General features: G+C 39.3%; 1 long non-coding RNA gene across 1 annotated transcript in view; it reads right to left on the reverse strand.

Moving 5' to 3' along the window:
• The window catches only part of LOC143901267 (uncharacterized), a 63,315-nt gene extending 44,329 nt beyond the window's left edge, over positions 1-18,986 (reverse strand). Inside the window, exons 1-2 of the long non-coding RNA XR_013258030.1 lie at positions 18,397-18,986; positions 17,267-17,406 (exon numbers count right to left, since the gene is read on the reverse strand). This is a non-coding gene — a long non-coding RNA (uncharacterized LOC143901267). The remainder of the gene's footprint in view (positions 1-17,266; positions 17,407-18,396) is intronic.
• Positions 18,987-19,374: the final 388 nt, after the last annotated feature.

Consider the following 19,374-nt stretch of genomic DNA (forward strand, 5'->3'; position numbering starts at 1 on the left):
GCCTTTCTTCTCATAAGATTCGATCGACGCATTAGAGAACCTTGCCTCGTGGGAAGAGTAGGCAAACCCTTTGATGCAGCTCGGAAATTGCGGGGCGCTTCCGATATTTTCACTCGTGACATTTTTCACGCGTTCAAGCGAAAAATAAATAATAAATCGATGTTCTGCAATCTCATGTGAACAATACTACAAATATTAATTTTAGATTTATATATAAATATACGATTAACGATTAACAACATTAATAAAATTCAACGAATGTGTATATGCCGAGGTATATTTATAGAGAAGGAGATGTTTTCGTTTTTCGAGAGACTTTTGCACGTCTTTAAAAATATTTGTCCGCTGTCAATGGACATCAACATTGTCTACAATCGCCTCACCTTTCGCGACAGCGTCGTGGATTATTCTATAATTCGTTTCTCGTTAACCGTGTTTTTGATCCGTTCGAAGAAGGTTGTTTACTTGACCAGTAGCACCTAATCTTCTAAGAACCACCGCCAGAATCGCTCTCCGGGGAAATCAATAGGATCAACTCTTAAACCTTTTTTCATAGACTTTCTGCCTTTCGGTTTGAGCAGAAGGATCGACTTCTCAAGTGACACCCACAGCGACGACCCGCGGTTTCTCGTACTTCATAGCGGCTATTACTCCGTACGATATCTACCAGAGCAGGATGCCATTCGTTCGACCACCATTCATCGCGTCGCCGATGAATGAAATCGAAAGAGGCACTTGGCCTTTGCACCTCGGAAACGTCCTCCATCGTCGAGTTGAATCCCCTTTGCCACCCCCGAGAATGCCCGAACCATCCTCCCTTTGATACCCTCTGCCCATCCTCTTCTCTTCACTTTTCTATTCTCTTTTCGTCGAGCTGCATTTTATCATTGTGTACACTCGGAAGCTCAGCGAGAATTCCAAGCGGTGCGAAAAATTTAAATTTTATGTGGGTTCGTTTTGCCTATATACGTCGGGACTCTTCTAGGTTACAGGTACTTTAGGTTACAATGGCAACGTCTCAAGCACTTGTGAATGAACTGCTTACTACGGTCCAGCTTGCGAGCCAAGAAGAAGAAGAGCCTAACCATCTGGTCAGCGCGACTTTTACTACGAGAATAATACGGACTCTCGGGGATCATTGAGTCCAACGGTGATCCCGACGGGGCCTTGGGGTCTTTATGCCCAACTTAGGACGTTCCAAGAGAGACAGAGAAACCGTGCAGAAGAATGATCTAGACATGGACACATGTTTCAATGAAAAGTCGTATTCATTCGCCAGAAGTCACTCGCCCGCCGTCGTCCTCTCGCCGGGACTGAGGCGGGGTCGATTATTGATTTCGTATTAGCACCCGTAGACCGCGAGCGAGGGAATTTCTCGTAAATTTGCATCGGATCTGAGTATATCGCGTTTCTCTTCGTACGTTTCCTATTTTTTCCTCGCGTTTATAGTCATATAGACACTTTAGTATGTACAACTATCTCGTGCTACGTCCTTTTACGATCCGCGCATAAAACTGAACCTTCTTTTTACATTTTATTAATAACCCAATAAAATGATGGCCGTGTAGATTGCGATACTGAGTCAATGTTTCATGCGCCGTAAATTTTGTATGCGGACTGACCAGGGGAGTGAGAAAATTTTTTATACGCGGACAGGAAATTTTTCACGCAACAAATATATCGAAGAAATATTGCAAGGATGCTTAAGAGACATCCGATTTTTTTAAATGGATATACTCTCTTTAAATGTCTTTTAAATTTTTCATTTTTCAAATAAAGTCACGTTATATGTTTCGTATTATGTGTAGCTCACCTATATTTACTTTTCGATGTATAGTAGTTAGATATAGTGCTATATATACATATACACGACAAAAATCTATTATCAATTTATTACATATTTATGAATATCGATTTCGTATTAGAGCCGTGTCTTCGATATTCCCTTTGTGACTTGGACTCTTTCGAGGTCCGTAATCGCAGAAGGATACGGGGGTGTCAAGTGTCGCCGCATGAAAGATCGATTTCCTCATTTAATTTGTCGTTAGTGGCACGCGGTACAATTTATAGCGATACGGTAACGGGTTTCTTCGGGACCATAATGAAAACGAGTAGATACGAAAGTCGAGATAGTCGATGAATAGATGAATCTCCGTACATGCCCAGCTTACAATCAGTCCCACTGATTGTAAGAGATATTTTCTTGCGATATATACGATATTTATATACGTATTCAATGTCTTCTCTCTTTATATGAAAACAGATTGACGAAACACATTGAAAGTATACAATCTATTAGAATCGTTCTTCCAAGACGTTGCGCATCGTTTATTGCAATTCAACGAACGAAAAGCATTTCGCGACGTTTAATCCTTTAATTTCCGATCTGCCTCGTCTCTATGAAGAAAAATACAGATTTCTTTCACGCAGAGGAAGAAACAGTATTGCGTTTTATAGCCTTCTAGAAAGGCAATATTGGGTTATTTACCCTTTTTCCAACCGCGTCCTCGATTTTCCGCCGTGTAAAGGGCGAAGATCCACAATAAGCTTCTGTTTGACAAAAATATTATTTACGCTTTTCGTTTTCTAGTTTTCTTGGTACATCATCCGAGATTTGCGCGCATCGGCGAGACAGAAAATGTTCTCGCGTAAAAGTGCAGCAGCGATTTTATCGAGAATGCACTGCTTCCTTTCCCTCACGTGAGGAATTTCACGCGAGATATATCCCCGCAGGGGTTTCGCGAATCGATTTATTCGGCGGTAGAAAGGACGCGGGGATCCTTTTTGTCGCGCGGCAAGAATTTCTTTCGAGGGCACCAGCGCACGAGCGCGTCGGGCGGACGCGATATCGGAGGATCGTCGCCGTCGGGATAGAGAAGCTTCATCAATTTCCGCCCTTTGTGACGAAGCGACTCGCTCCACGTGAAACCACGATCGGTTGGGACCGTCGTTAAAACTGACCCTGTCGCCCTTACCCGTCTTTCCTTTACTGCTGGAAATTGCATCACGTGCCGGAAGCGTAAAGCCAATCTAAAAGACGCGCGACGTCAACGCCGACGCGCCATGTCGCGTCGCGACGCCCTTTTGCGAGTTAATAGTTCACCTTTCATGCTTAATTGCCAGCTTTATATATATGCGTGAGCTGCAATGTGCATCTCGCCTCGATTAAACGTCGGAGCATGAGTATGAATTGACATGAACAAGAAGCGAATTAAATTTATAAATTACTCTCGTATTTCTTCTACAAAATTTAATGTATCGATAAAATGTTGTTGAAAGAAAATTTTAAACCTGCCATTAATATAATAAATCAATTTATCATTACAAAATGAATTCAAATGTAAAAAACGTTTCATTAAATATACCTATTAATTTTCTCGATTAAATTAAGTATACTATTTTAATTTTTTAACATTGAGCATCTCGATAACTGACTAACAAATTAAACTGCTGTTATAAAATAAGCTCAGCTTTTATTTAAAACAGAATTTCAGATATTTTTACCTATATTCTTTTAGAAACAAGTCCCTGCACTTTTTGACAACTTAAGATAATATGGTTTTAAGATAAAAAAAACTTTCTCAAGCAAGATAATCTTTTACGGTTAAAATGCTACAGTATTCGCGAAAGAAATAGTCCACTTTGAAGATATGTTCAACCGCTTATTCTCTTATCCGTCAACTTATCTTCTCATTCGCAAACCGCGCGCGCTAGTTTATGTCTTTTTTTTACAAGTTTCAAATAATACCTATATTATACAAATTTTGTAGCGCTTGCGCGATGAAACTTCCAATTACAGTTTTTTAAAATAAATTTGAATGTTGCCACAAAGCAAATAATATTTGTAAAGAAAGTATTATCTTATATAATTAAGTGCAGTTAAAATATCATCGCTTAAATGAAGAAAATTGTTCTCTCAGAAATTATATTCCTATTGAAATAGACATTACATGATAATATAATATAATAATTATAATATAATATGATGTAAACTTTAAATTAATTGTTCACATCATGGAGAAGATCGAGAACCAAATCTTTACTAAATCTAATAATTTCGGAAATAATCCTTTTTTTCGTGATGTCTTATTGTTAGAGTAGCGGGCAAAGTATAATAATTCTATTCATAGGTAGAAAGTTTTAAAAATTCTGAGTCTAAAATTTCGATAAAATTCGACTATTTATAGCGCGAAGCTATATCTCTTAGGAGCTGTAGGTATATTTAGTGTATCTGAAGATGAAAGAAATAGGTCGTAAGCGTAGTACATAGATTTAAATGAGGATTTAACTCAAAAGCAAAGTTATTTGGTGATTAAATTGTGTGTGAGCTAACCCGCTTACAACTACAAATTTAAGTAAATTAAGTAATGGCATCTGAATTGAGAACGAAATTTAAAAATTAAAAGCTAGCTTGCTAACCTATTTCTTTACTTTACTTACTCTTTACTTTAATTTATTTCACTAATCTTTTAAATTTTATCAAGAAACACTTATTCCTGTATTTAATGATTACATATAATTAAAGTAATTAAAAATTTTAATTAAAAATGTACAATTTTTTTGACGATTGAACGATTGAATATTCTCTTATATGTGGTAGCAGAAATTTCTTAGCGTACAAGTTATATTATTTGTAATTATTGCAAAATAAGTATATCCACATATGATGATTACATTCATTAATATCCACGTAAATATTTTTAAATTAATGAACCAAAATGAGCGGAAGTGCATTAGCGCATTGTTGAATCTTAAGATATAATTCGCGATAATGAATTGCAAGCATTTCTCACCGCGCACATCAATCACTGGCTTCGTGGCTAGTAATAGTTTATCGATACGAGCACAACGGCTCTTGCGCAATTGTAATTCTGCTCCGCAATCACTTAAACTCTGCCCTAATTGCGAATCTACGATCCGTAATTCTATTAATCCATTGTACTTTAAAGTAGTTATTGTGTTACAGTTAATCGTGTAGTGTATAATCATATTGATTAAAGCACACATTTTTGTGAAACAAAAACAAACTGGGAAATACGATTAAACAAAAATTATGTCAGAATATTTAATCATTACAGATAATTAATAAATTCCACTTAACGCCATATGCGATAAACTACAAAATAAATAACTAGAGTCTTAAAAGGACCAGAAATTACAGAGTAAAGCTGTATTACAAGAGATAGAAGCAGATTTATGAATCGAGGCCGTGCCAAGAAATACGGAATACCGTGCAGTCCGACAAAATACGGAAGTTCTAAAAAAGAAGCACTTAAAAGAGGTTTGTGGGACGTGCTTTTGCGGTTAGCTTGCGAAATTCGTTTGGTTTTGTAGAGCTGTGCAGACCAAATACGTTCTCTTTAAACGAGCTGCGTAAACGAGCTGCAACTACCGGCGTGTACCTATCCACACACGCTTGTGTAAGTTTTTACCTTTCTTTAGATCTCCCTCGTGTACGGTCGGTTGATCGACGGTGGCGATGTACTCGAGGTAACATTTACCGTTCGCGAGGAGCCTCTCCTAGTGGAGAGGCGTGAAATCCTTGGTGCTTTTCGAAGATCCTCGAGAGATCCACCATGTCGAATCTCGATGGAGGGCTCCACAGTGTGTCCGACAAATCGTTCGGTTCTAACGCGGGAAATAGGCGTGGAACGAGGCAGCTGCCAAAGACTTTTGCCGACTTTTGTGGATTCGCGGGGTTCGAGCGAACGGTTTTTGAATAGCCGCGGTTTATACCATGAAGTTACAACGCTTGTCAAGTTTTTGCGTACAAAAATTCTGAAGTGTACGTATCTTTAAAATATAATAGTCACTGTGTGCTCAAATCGAATGTTTTGAATTATTTTAAAATTTTTAATATCTAAATAGGTAATAGATGCGTGTATTGTAATAAACGTTTATTAAAAGTTTAATAATCGCTAAAAATCCCTTTTATTACCATTAAGAGGTTTACGTTAAAGAGCTTCAAAACTACTCGCTTTTTTAGGTTTTCAGTTTATAGTCTGCTAAAGGCACACGAATAAAAGAACTTGCGTTGCCTAGTTGAAAAATCCTTTTACTCAACCCGAGGATAGTACCCGAGAAAGTATATAGCGTACACTGCAATCCCGTCCTACTTGTTTGGGAACACGGTGAAACTTTTATCGCGCATACATTTGCCGACGACGAAATAAAATTCCTGAGAAGTACCGATTCTTTACCAGCGTACATAATGGTTTCTCGTAACAATCGCAAAGTCACTTGTTATTTTCGAACCTTCGACACCGATGATAAAAATCGACGAGTCCCGAAAACCGAACGCATCGATATATTCCTACGTGGGCAAACTTCTTTTCATTTTGAAATACCAGATTCACCTTCGATCCAACCAATTTGTCAGAGAGTCGACCGAGACAGCGCGGCGCCGACAAAGCCGACATGTTAGGGACAGACAGAGTCTCACATTGTGGCGAAACATACTACGTGAGCTCGAAAGGCATGCTGGCGGGAGAAGAATATCGAATTGAAGAAATCTGGAGGAGCAGCGAAAATTTTCGAATAGCTCGATAGTTCCGCTGGTAGGGTACGCAGACACCTGGCGGCTACCTGAATACTGTGTGAGGCGTGACGTAATTTACCCGGTGCGGCCGGTCACGAGCTGTAACCCCTCTTGACCCGGCCCTCCTCTTCATTAACGCGAGTAATAGGACGCTCTCTCTGACAAATTGTTGAATTCTAAAGCAAGGCAGAAAAATCGAGTCAGAGATCGAGAAATCGATCTGTGCCTCGAAGACCTTGATACAATAAATCTGATTGTGATTAAAGACAAATACTTACATTATTTGACGTTTATCATTATATTTATATTAGAAGTTTGTCTTAATTACTTTCGTAATAAACTTATGCACATAAATTGTTAATAAAAGAAGTGAGTTAAGTCCACAGTTTATAAGATCATTTTAAGAAATCATCTTCTAAATCGTACATATATCTATAATCTATTGATTAATGCTCTATTTAATTTTCTAAGACATGACCAACTTCAAATTCGATAGAAATATCACCAAAATTTTTACTACTCTAAGATAGATCTTATCACATATAGAACAGGATGGTTTTTAAAGGACATTTTCTGCCTATAATCTGAAGATGCAAGAAGATAAAATGACGATACTTCGTCATTGAAGACAGAAACCATTTGGCTTAATTCTTGAAAGGAAAAAATACAGATGACTCTCACGTCTCGACACTTGGATAAAAATTTGTCGCCGGTGCCGCCGGCGCCACGACAGTCGATAAATTCTTGCCGTTCCGGATCTAATCCGACTGCCCATTTCTGCACCTGTGCAGCAGACTATAAACCGAGAATTATGCTCGGCCGAATTCGTCGGCTTTTACTGCTGGCGCATATTATCGTTTCAGAGCGCCGGCTTTGACCCCATTAATTATTCACATGCGAGCGAAACCGCGGCGACATGATAGAGAATTGATGAGTCCGCCTTTTCCTCTTGTGAAAAAATCAAAATTAAACAAAATTTCTCACAATTCTAACATACTTCCGTTAGAATCGTCGTTAAATGTTAAACAATATATGCGCGCGTGTCTTGCAAAATTGCGACTCAAATTATAAAACTCCATCTAATTAAAAATATTAATCCGCGGTAACATATTTTTCCCCGTTAAAGAGAGTAAAACCGCGTAATACAATTATTAAAATAAAAGCGTTGACGAGAGAGCAATAGATAATGAGACATAAAAACGCAAAAAGAGAGAGTAAATTTCGCTCGCCGTTTCAATGTGATGTTACGCGAAATGCTAAATGCGGAAGTTAGTACTGGAAAGCCTTAAAATTTAAATTGAACGTAGAAATGAACAGAGCACATTAAATTACAGGTCTTTAGACAGCGATGTGACTAAAATAGTCGCAATCCCGCAAAATCTCGTTAAAGTTAAAGCGAGAGTTAAGGCCATGGTGCATTTGCCCTTTCGAACTCGCTATATAGCACAGTTAATCCTCGCCGATTCAACTCTTCTCTCGCCGTCGTAATTCGCTGTCGAGCAGCATTGAGGAGCGAACGTCGGTCACGCACACCGGTGCGCATCGATCGACTGATGAGGCCAATTACAAAATTTACGAGTCCGGGTCGAGATCGAGACGCGATCGTACGATTCGCTTATTAATTTATGTTCCCGCCGCGCGCCGGAAGAAAATCTGGTCGGGCGAGGACGGGGCTCGTGTGTGCTGAGCAAAGAACACGGGCCATCGAGTTCCCGATGGTATCTTTATATTGTATTATTGCATTAAGCACTTCTGCACACAGCGAAGGGTACGCATCGCGCCGGGACTAACAATGAGAGCACCCACGGGGGCCCTGTGAATCCTACGGACGCCGCGTATTATGGGTCGCGCGCACAATAGGTGGAGTTCGATCAAACACACGCAACTCCTCACCCCGCACGCACACAGAAAATCCTACTCGGCGATACAAATGCCATGATCGCGACGATACTCTTTCGGATATTCTTGCGCCGGATACAGCACGATCGTTTGCTCGAGCTCCATTGTGAATTGGCCGCGCCATTTACATGGGTTATCAAAAGAAAAATACTAAAAAAATACTAAAAATACTAAAGAGAAATACATGCCGATTATACATGTCGAATCGAGTGTCAGAAAGATCAAGCGATGCGTAGTTATATCAATTAATTATGCATCAAGATGCATAATTACATTTCCTCTCCACTTGTTCAATAAATTATAATTCGATTGTTTGAACCAATTTATTAGAAAACTTTTTTAAAAGTGGCTGTAGCGTGTGTATGTGTAATCATGTAAAAATTGAGTACATTGTATAATATCGGGCTGATATTCATCATCTCATTGAACTCGTGAGAAATTCAAATCTGCAAACTTATATCGGCCTTCCTTACCCGATACGCTATTCAATAGCTGCCGGCTTGCATAATATAGTAGTAGATGTTTTTTGAAACATATCGTTGTGCCCCCGGAGCGATCATCTTTTTTCTTTATGTACCTAAGAAAAATTATAACCATGTAAGCCCGCAGGCCCCATAACTGCTGATCTCTGTTTGGTTACGGAACTAGTCGGGCAGGTCGAGCTCTCGACCGTTTTAACGAGCCATTAAACGACAGTTCGCTCGTTTCATGAGAATCGTTGTGCTTGGTTGTGTTGCTACCGAATTTACGATCCACGCAAATACCCGTCAAATAAATTGCAAATTTTTGTTATATTTTTCGTCAAATAAATTTTAAATCCCGCTAAAAGTAGGTCAGGGAAATTCACCCAGGGATAGAACAGTCCGCAAATTACAATTATGCACACAGAAACTTTCCGAAATAGTGCTTGTTCATTTTTATCTCGAAATATGATTTAAATCGAATGGGATTTATAGAAGAAAATAATTGAAAAGGTTCATTAGTAATTGCGTAATCGATTGTTCAATTTTTACCGCGCCAAAGAAATACATGTATATACATGTTCCTTTTCATTCCATTAACATGAAGACAAATATGGAACCATGCCGTTCTTTTTACGGCTGCAATAAAAATGTCACGTTATATAATTGACAAATATCGCTCTACCTATTTGCTATAGAACTAGCTTAAATTGTCGACGCGTGAAATATACGAAGCGATAAAAAATTTATACTGTTTAAATATATGACGTATGTAACATTTATCTATCTATTATTATACAAGCTGTGCTGAACGTATCGCATAAATATCGATTAAATGAGAAATGTGTTTATGATATCATCTATAGCTTTTTATCAACAGCTTTTATATTAACAATATATTTAACAATATTGTTACCTTTATATGTAACGAGTTTGTGCAATTTTTGTTTTGTGAAAAATGTGTGAATCGATAAGTTCATTATTTCATTACCGAATAACGAGGCAGAAAGTTCAATAAAATCTTTATCATGTTCCGAGTTACCAGCATGAAAGTATTAAGGAAGTCGGAGTAGAGTTTCTTTTTAATTTCTTTCGGAGTCATCTGGAGACGCGCGTTATTCTTAAAGGTTTTCGCTTTGGTCGTCGCGATACTCGCATCTTCCGGACGATCGCGCGTTCTTTCACGTAATTTCTCATGAGAGACGACTCTTCTGAGAGATAGCACATTATTTTCAAACGAATTTTCTGCACCTTTACGCGACGTTTAGAAATTCCATTACGATGAGAGAAACGTACAGAGGTCAGTCAGATAAAGATAAAAATATTGCGAAAAGTATTTCGACACACACAATTTGTATCGTTTCACCTTTTACATTTAATACCTTATGTAAGGTCTTTTATGGAAGGCAAAATTTATTTTGCAATTGTGTGGTATATGCATCTTAAGTTTGTATTTTGGAATCAAATTGTAACAGAAGTAAAATTTTTCGTACTTCGTATTTTCTTTTTCTGATTTTCTGTTTGTCAAATATTTTTTAGTTTTCCTTAAAATAAATTTAAAATATTCTGACACAATATTCTCAATTAGAGTGCCTGTGTCGCAATAAAATTATGTGACAAAGACCCTTCTCTATATGGAAATTAAAATCTTTAGTACAGCCCTAGGGGGCCTATGATTTCACAACAATCATTTTCTTTGTCCCTCTCTGAAACACAGAGGTTGATTAATCGGAAGAATGCGAAAGATTTTAGTTTGCATCAGAGCTGTAAATTACTTGTATTTTGAATAAACGCCTTACAAACACCAAAAGATAAAGCAATTAAAAAATTCTTTTAATTTATGTGGATACTTATATGCCACGTAAAAAAATTATGTTGTTTTTTTATGTCTGTACTAAGAAATTTAAAGAGACGAGAGAGAAAAGTAGACCCTTTCGAGTAGACGTCGATCGATCGCGAGTCAAAACGTAGAAGTTATTGTGTCACCGTCGTTAATCCGTTTAACAACGCTCCTAAATCGTTGGCAGGGCGGCACTCGCATGCTCGACAACGCAAATACCCGACTGCAAAGACCACAAACCAATGTCAAATACCCACGGGGCGTGAACCTGAGACCATGTACCTGAATACGAACGGAGCTCAAATAGAAACGTCTCCTTTACGCAAGAAATTTAGATCAACGAAACGCGCGGTTATTGTGGTAACGACATTCTGTTCGTTGCCGAACATCAACAACTCGATCAACAATGACGATGACATTCGCTTTGGCGGATTAGCTATTTTACAAATATATCGAAAATGTTTATATCTTTCATGAATTAACTCTAAGAACGTTTTTTATTGAACAACCCTTGCAATAAAATTGTAATTCTACACTGAAATATCCCTCGTGCTTGGAATTACGAAATCAAGGTAAATCGCGTTTCATCTAATCTAATTCATCATTAGCTTTACTATTCTTTGGATTGTGCAAGGCGATTGACGTGCGGATAATCGATTAAAATTCTTTGCGGTTTTCGAGAAACAATATATTTCAAGGCAAACTAATAAAGCTAATATTATAGTAAAAGATATACGCTGGACAGATTTCTGTAATTACTTTGCAAAATTTTGTTTCTTCCCGACAAAATTTCGCCGAAAGTTCAGACATGTACCGTGGCGCCTTGATTTACCGCTTAAATTACGTAAAAGTGATTCAAGAAGTTTAATGCACCTACCCTGCTTTAATAAGATCTCTTTAAAGTTTCTCGCAAAATGGAAGACGATGAGCAGGCGCAGAAAATGATATAGAGAATGATTAGATGCGTTTTCATTTTATCTCAATATATGTATCTTAAACACATAACATTTCGTATCTAATAACATCCTATAACTATCTCAATTATATAATTCATGTAATCGATTACGTACACAACCGTTACCCAATGGTGTCTTTAAATTATTTAAAAAGCATTTATTTTATGTAGAAATTGCATTAATACTAAATTAATATGTATATTACAAAAAATAAATATTAAGTAAATTTTATATCTAAAAATAAACGTAAGAAATCAGATATCCCATCTTCTACTAAATATGATACTATAAATTTAACAATTGCGAAGTCTATCAAATTTTAATTCCTATCCTCCCGGTTTTTAAGGGCCATATATTTTCTTCATAAAAAATTTCGCCAGTGCAGTAGACATTCAATTAAGAACGGCATTTTTGAAAGAGCTCGTTTATGAATAATGGCTGAGCACATAAATTTAACGATCTTATTGAACGTCGCAGGAAGTCGAATCGATGTATAACCAGGTGTACTTGATCTACTCGACCGGCAGAGAGAGGAGGAGAGTGGAGGAGAAGCACTCGACGTGGCTTTAACGGTTCACTTGCCAGGCCGAATCGTCGAATCGAGCTGCAAACAGAAGCTGAAAGCTTTAGAAGAGACGCGCAATGTGACAAACAATGCGACCGTGAAGAGGCTCATTAATTAAGTACGCCTCTTTTACTCGAGTACGACAAGCGACCGAAACACGCAATGCACTCCTTCACAAAGGAAATCGCCCGTGTTAGTGCAAACAAAGTGACTTTAAAGCACGGCGAGAGGATCGCTCCCCCTTTTATTCTTTTTTACAAGTATGAATGTTTTAATGTGTTATTATACGGAGTTGTAACAGGATTCTTTTATACTATTGGGCTTATTTTTTTATCGAAGCATATAATTAGAAGTTCAATATTTGCAGCAAGTTTCTTTTCAAGTCGTCCGAATAAAAAAATAATATAAAATTGGAATAAATATATTATTCTTATCAACTTTGTGTTTTATATTAAAAAGTTAATTGCGATAATTTATCTGTAATCCCGGTAAGCATATAATACAGTATGTTATATAGGAATCGAAGAAAAATATGATAGTGCCATAAAAGTAATCATTGTACATGCGCAAAATACTTAAATATATCAACAATACAAAGAATATTTATTGAAAAATATTACTAAAAATTTTTATATGTCATGTAATATTATATTAAGGATTATAAAAGTCGTATCATATATAAAAAGTAATTTAAATTCTTCCTCTGATAATATTGTGCGGTAGCGTGCGATAGAAATCTATATACGTCTTCGATTAATAAATTGCATGCGCATGATTCGCACTCGTTCGAGTGTGATTGAATTCGCATCGTAATCAATCGACGATACGCCGAAATGAGAGACACGTTAAAAAATTCGATTATTCGGTGCCATTATTTCGCACGGATAATACATGTATAATTGAAATAAATCGTCAATCTGCGGCGCAAGTTGAATTTTGCGTGTCCGTAAAATTAATTTCGTTGCGCGTCGCGCTTCAATTAAGACCATATTCATCCAGCTAAGACTGCATTGTAACACGAAACGATGCAACCATGCCCATCTAACGCGCGCGAAAAAGTGTATCAATTAGATTAGATTTTCATTCTGTTGAAACGAGATCGCGAATGGTGATTTTATCCGATTCGGAAACGAAAAGACCATCTCTCTGAGAACAAAAATGGTTGGTAGAAGAAAAAAATTACATTCTCCGATATTCGTATCTGATATGCTAATGCGCAATGGAGAACGGCATCAATTTGCATGCTCGAAATTGATAAGATTTTTCTCGCCATTATGATAATAGGACGGAAAGATCTGTCGCACTCGCAGCACGCTCGATCCTCTAAAATCCACTCATCGCGCAATTATTCTCCAGCAGCTCGCGCTTCTGCCGCGCCTCCGTTTTTTGATTTAGTGGCGCGATTGGTCTCGCCGGCAGATAAAATTAGCATACACATAAGTGGCCGCGATTTTTTACGACCGGTTAGGGAATCGGGCCCCGGGCGCTCATTGTCGCGCTATTATGCGACAAAAGTCGCGCGCATTAATCCGTCGCGCGGAAGGGTTCGACCGTAATGTCATGCAAATGTCTCATTAACCGTCCAACACTCGAAACCGTAAGTCACACGCACGCGATGGTCGATTCTGCTGATCGATTCGCATCGCTGCTTCCGGACATACGCCCGGCAAGCGTGTCGTTTAATCAGAGCCGCGGAATGATGGTAATTAGCGGCACTAATCGCACTGTCTTTCCAGTCAGCCCAAATCGAGAAACGGAGATCACTGTGGATCTGGTGTCATTATGAGCTCGTCACCTTTTCAATTTTAATTGTCAGAAGGACAGATTTAGAGAAACTGCAAATATTCATATAAATGATCGTTATTAGCAAAAAGATTAAGAAACGCAAGAAATTCATAAAATTCGTCAAACTGACAGAAATTCGTCAAACTCACGAAAGCCCGTTTCAGACATCTACGATTCGTGTTAGACTACAGAATATAGAATTCTATTTGTAATTTTACGTGCCGTGTAATACAAAAAGTATTGGGCAAATCAGAACGTACACGTATATAAAATATGTATTAAAATACAGAGAGTATAAAACTAAAAATAGGATTTTATCCTGAAATCTGACGTGAATTGCATATCATCTAACGCTAGCTTTAAATGGCATATAAAATTATAAATAAAATTCTGTCGGAGTTTTAACGTGAATTATTGATCGATAAAAGCGGATATTAATTATTAAATCTATAATATACAAATTATCTCTCGAATTGATAAAATATCTCCGTACAATTATATCATCTATATTTTCTAAAAAAAATTTCATGCGTCGTGAAAATTTTTATGTGGAATCACATTTCCGGATATACGAAGATTTAAAATAAATCTTTTAATTACGAAGCTTTAAAATAAATCTTCTTTTACTTAATCTAACTAGGTGAAGTATAATTAAAAGAATAATAGATAATTTCTCGAAGAAAGATATTTTATACGATGCAAGCGAGAGAGAAGATTGAATTTAATCGTCATTTACTGTACATTCTTATTTCGATATCACATTTTGTTTAAATGCAGTAATAAAATCCTCGTTGATGATGATAAATGACTGCTAATTGCATTATTACAGAAATTAATTGTAATAATTAAAAGAATAATAGATAATTTCTCGAAGAAAGATATTTTATACGATGCAAGCGAGAGAGAGGATTGAATTTAATCGTCATTTACTGTATGTACATTCTTATTTCTCGATATCACATTTTGTTTAAATGCAGTAATAAAATCCTCGTTGATGATGATAAATGACTGCTAATTGCATTATTACAGAAATTAATTGTAATAACGTAGCGCTCATTTGTCATTATCATAAAAACTTATTTATATATACATACCATTGTGTTGTGTTTTATCGGAATGTATAATGTCAAAGTAGGAATACAAAAGAAATGACATAACGATTTACGCTTTTCCTTTGCAACGTAAAAATATCCACCTTCTGCCGGAATTATCTCGCAGTTAAAAAAAGATTAAACATCCAAAAATATGATTTCATATATCAAGTTTCTTTTGGAAAACATTGATGTTACAATCGCGGCGTAAAAGCTTCTTTTAAAAAGCATGGATAATGTAATAGTATAATACCTTATTCACTGACGTTAGCAATAATATCTTATTCACTGACATAAGGACGACGCTTTATACCGTCCGCGTCGGAGCAGCGAATACACACACACACACACACACACACACGTGGATACAGAAATATATCTGGCGGGATATATATCTCCGCGAGACGAGACTGATTGTCTAGAAACGTCGTGGCAATCGACGTTTTAATTTAATCCCAATGCCGTTTCCGCGGATTGAATCGCGTCTCGGGTGTCGATCGGAGAGGTAAATCTCAGTCCCGTGAATCAAACCCGAATTCCTCACTCGATTTCCATTACAAAAAAAAAGAAGGAAAGTGAGAAAGTGAGAAAGCTTTGGCGAGCGGGCGCAGGTACAAAAGCACTGACAACTCTCGTTCACGATCTCTATCGTTCTCGGCATCGAGATAGAAGGGGCCGAAGGTGCGTTAAGTGGTGTCTCCTGACTCCTCGTGCGAGCCATTGTGCTGGCGCGCGTCTAAGTTAATCCCGCGCGCCTCGATGTGGCCGATAAACGCCGGGTTAAATAAGGATTAGCGCGGTGACTCGGCGAGAACGACGACGGCGGGGTCGGTTTTACGAAAACTCCTTCCCGGAAAAACCGCGAGCCGGAGAAACGCGTCTCGCGTGACAACCGGCTAGATCGGTATCGCGGCGTTAAAGTGACGTTAAAAGGCGCGGAACGAGGGGCGAGGATGATCCAAGATCGGATTATCTCGCTGGAAATTAGCCGGGAACGCGGGAGCTTTGTTCTGCGGGCGCCGACTTTTATCTGAGGATCGCGTGCGTCCGCAAAAAAAAAACGGCAATTATTTACGACGGCCGTTTAAATTCTTAAATTATTCAAAGATATTATTCAACGAACGACGTTTAATATAACAATATCAATAACTTTGTACAGTTTTTGTGCCGAAAGTGTATAACATATTGAATATACTATACCTAGCACGGTCAATTGAAAAGCAATTAGGATAAATACGTGTTATTTTATTCGAAAGACATTACGAATTCAAGACGATCTCGACTTTTGTTGCGATATCTCGTACGATAATAATACTGATAATTAATAATTTTATATTTTTGTACCAAAAATATGGGTTGATAAATTTACATAGCAATGCCAGTTAAACAGTAATTAAAACGCGTGCTTTAAATACATCTTATTTTACTCGAAAGCCAATATAAATCTCGATCTCGCAATGTCTTATATATAACAATCGACTTTATATTTTTGCACTGAAAATACGGAATGATAAATTTACGTATAGCAATGCCAATTCAACGTTAATTAAAATGCACGTCGCAAATAGATTTTATTTGACTCGAAAGGCAGGATCGTCGCGTCTTATATAATAATAATTTTCCTTAATATTTTTATACCGAAAAATACGGAATAATAACTTCTTTTTACGTAGCAAATTGAACGGTAATTAAGAGAGACGCATGCTGTAAATACATTTTATTTTATTCGGCAGGCAGTATAAATCACGATTGTCGCAAACGTCTTATATAATATTAATAATCAATTTTATTTTTGCGTTTACTCCGAAAATACGGAATGTTCAATTTAAATAGCAATCCCAACTGAGCGACAGTTACACGCTGTAAGTACATTTTATTTCAGTGTGAACCTCGATCGTCGCCAACGTCTTGTACAATAATTAATAACCAATTTGATTTTTGGGTTTACTCCGAAAATACGGAATATTCAATTTAAACAGCAACGCCAACTGAACGACAGTTACATATGCTGTAAATACGCATTCGTTACTCTCAAAGTAGCATAAATCGCCTATACCGCAATAGCGTCGAGTCAAAATTAACGAACAATCAGAGACATAATTAATCGCATATCAAATTAAAGTTTACTCACCACCTGAATCCCCGACGACGCCGCCATCGAAGCTCCGATCCTTTCTCGTCCCCGCCCCGTTCCAGACACCCCGGTTGCTCGCTGCTCCACATGTCCATTTCGCTCGGCACACTTTTACTCACTCACTCAAACGCGTAATTCTAAACAAACGAACAAATAATTCAGTAACGCACGCAATATTAATAGTTCGCCAGATCGCCCGAGATTTCGATTCATGCTCGCGCGGCACTCGTTTACGCGTTCGACGACGCATTCATCGGCGATGCGCGGTGAAACGCGAGATCATCGTCACGTACGTTACCTCGTACAAGACGGAAAGTCGGCGGTCGCGAGTGTCGAACGACGGGATTGACCGCGATCGCCCGAGTCCACTATCATCCCTGGGGCGATCGGCCGTAGCTCAATTCGACACGCCCGTCGCTCGTCGCGTGCGGCGTGCGGGGATTCACCGTCGACGGGCGAGATGCGCGGAGTAAATCCGGCCGCGATCACTTTGATCCTTCCGGGCAACAATAACAACATGGCGTAAGGACACCGGCAACACCGGGCGACAACGATTACCCGTATCGATCGGGCGCTCGCTCGATTCCTCGCGTGGTAATATCGCACCGCTCCCCCTCCGCCCCGCCCGCAGCGCGCGGAGCGCGCCTAGAGACTTATTGACACCCGAATTCAAAATAATAACCTCGGAGCATAACGGCCGCGGCGCGCGTACTCGGCGTACTTCGAAGCGATACGGGGACCATTCGAGTGGAAACAAAAATCGTGGGCGAGGGGGGGGGGGTGTGAGGCTTCACCCGACCGTGCGATTCAAGCTAAATCATCGTCGCTTCTAATCGTTTCCATTTCGAGCGATACGGTGTCTTGAGAATCATATTAGTTGCTTTCCATTTATATCAAAACTCAGACAATTCTCACTTGTGGTGCCCCATTCTGTATTTATTATTCATTAATTGCCAAAAAGGACAGAACGACGTCACAAGTCACAAGTGAGAGTTATCTGAGTTTTGATGTAAATGGAAAGCACCTATATCGGCTTACTCGCCCGTGAATTTCAACGTGAGTAGCGCGTCTTTCTATAATAAATAACGGAGTAATTATGACTTCGTGCCCGCGATCGCGACACTCACCTCGACTCGCGTAGTCTATGATCGTCGTCTTCCCAGTGTCGACTCGTGCTCCCGCATTCTTGCTCGCGCCGTTCGCGCGCCTATCCGCGAATATGCAAATGTATTATACGGAGACACAGGAGCCACCAAGTAGGAAGAATCAAATACATACGTCGGTCGCCGAGAGTTCGAAATAATCGATCGCCAGAAAGGATCAATTCGGCCTGCGCGAGGCCGGAACGTTCGCGAATGCCGTCGCCGTGCCGTACATCGTGAAGTTGTCGCGAGTGCGAATTTAGCCACTATATATCTAGCATCAAGCGGGAACGTCGCGTCGTTTGGCGGGTTCGGCCGCCGGCGTAGCGGGTAGCGGGTGGTCGCCTACGCTGTGTGTGTGTCGTGAGCTCGGCAGAAACAGGTTCGGGACAAGTGTCGAACAAGAGAGACGGGCGATCGTTAATTGCATCTCGTTAATTACTCGTCGCGAGTTCGTCGCCGCGGCCGGTTCATCGCGCCGAGTGCGATAATCACGTTGACTGACCGAGAAGGAGGCAAGTGCCGTGTGTCTCGCGAGCAAACTGATGACTTAACTGACCGGCGTGTCGCGGTGCGTCGCGTTAATCACACGTCCCACGTCCCGGAATGCGACGCGTTAATTACTCCTGGGTGTCGATCGCGCGATAAGCGTCGATAATTTGGCTTGGAGCTTGGAGATCACGTTTCGCGTTGTTTACACGGTCACGGTGCACCGTGAGCAGACCGAGCGTGTTGGGACCGTCGGGAGTCGGCGGTGCGAGGTAATCGGGCGATAATCAGTGCGACGGAGCGTCTGGGAAGCGACGGAGCGGTCGAGGAAGGATCGCTGTCGAGTTTGCAGGGGCGACGAGCGGCGAAGCGGCACGTCGCGTCGGCCGGTGAGTGAATGTAATTTGTTGTATCGCGGCATGATTTTCATCTATTCTGCTCCTGAATCTCGCGACGAACGACCATTCAATACGG

This window comes from Temnothorax americanus, unplaced genomic scaffold (genome assembly GCF_048541705.1).
Source record: "Temnothorax americanus isolate GAGA-0224 unplaced genomic scaffold, ASM4854170v1 Scaffold33, whole genome shotgun sequence".
NCBI classification, from domain to species: domain Eukaryota; kingdom Metazoa; phylum Arthropoda; class Insecta; order Hymenoptera; family Formicidae; genus Temnothorax; species Temnothorax americanus.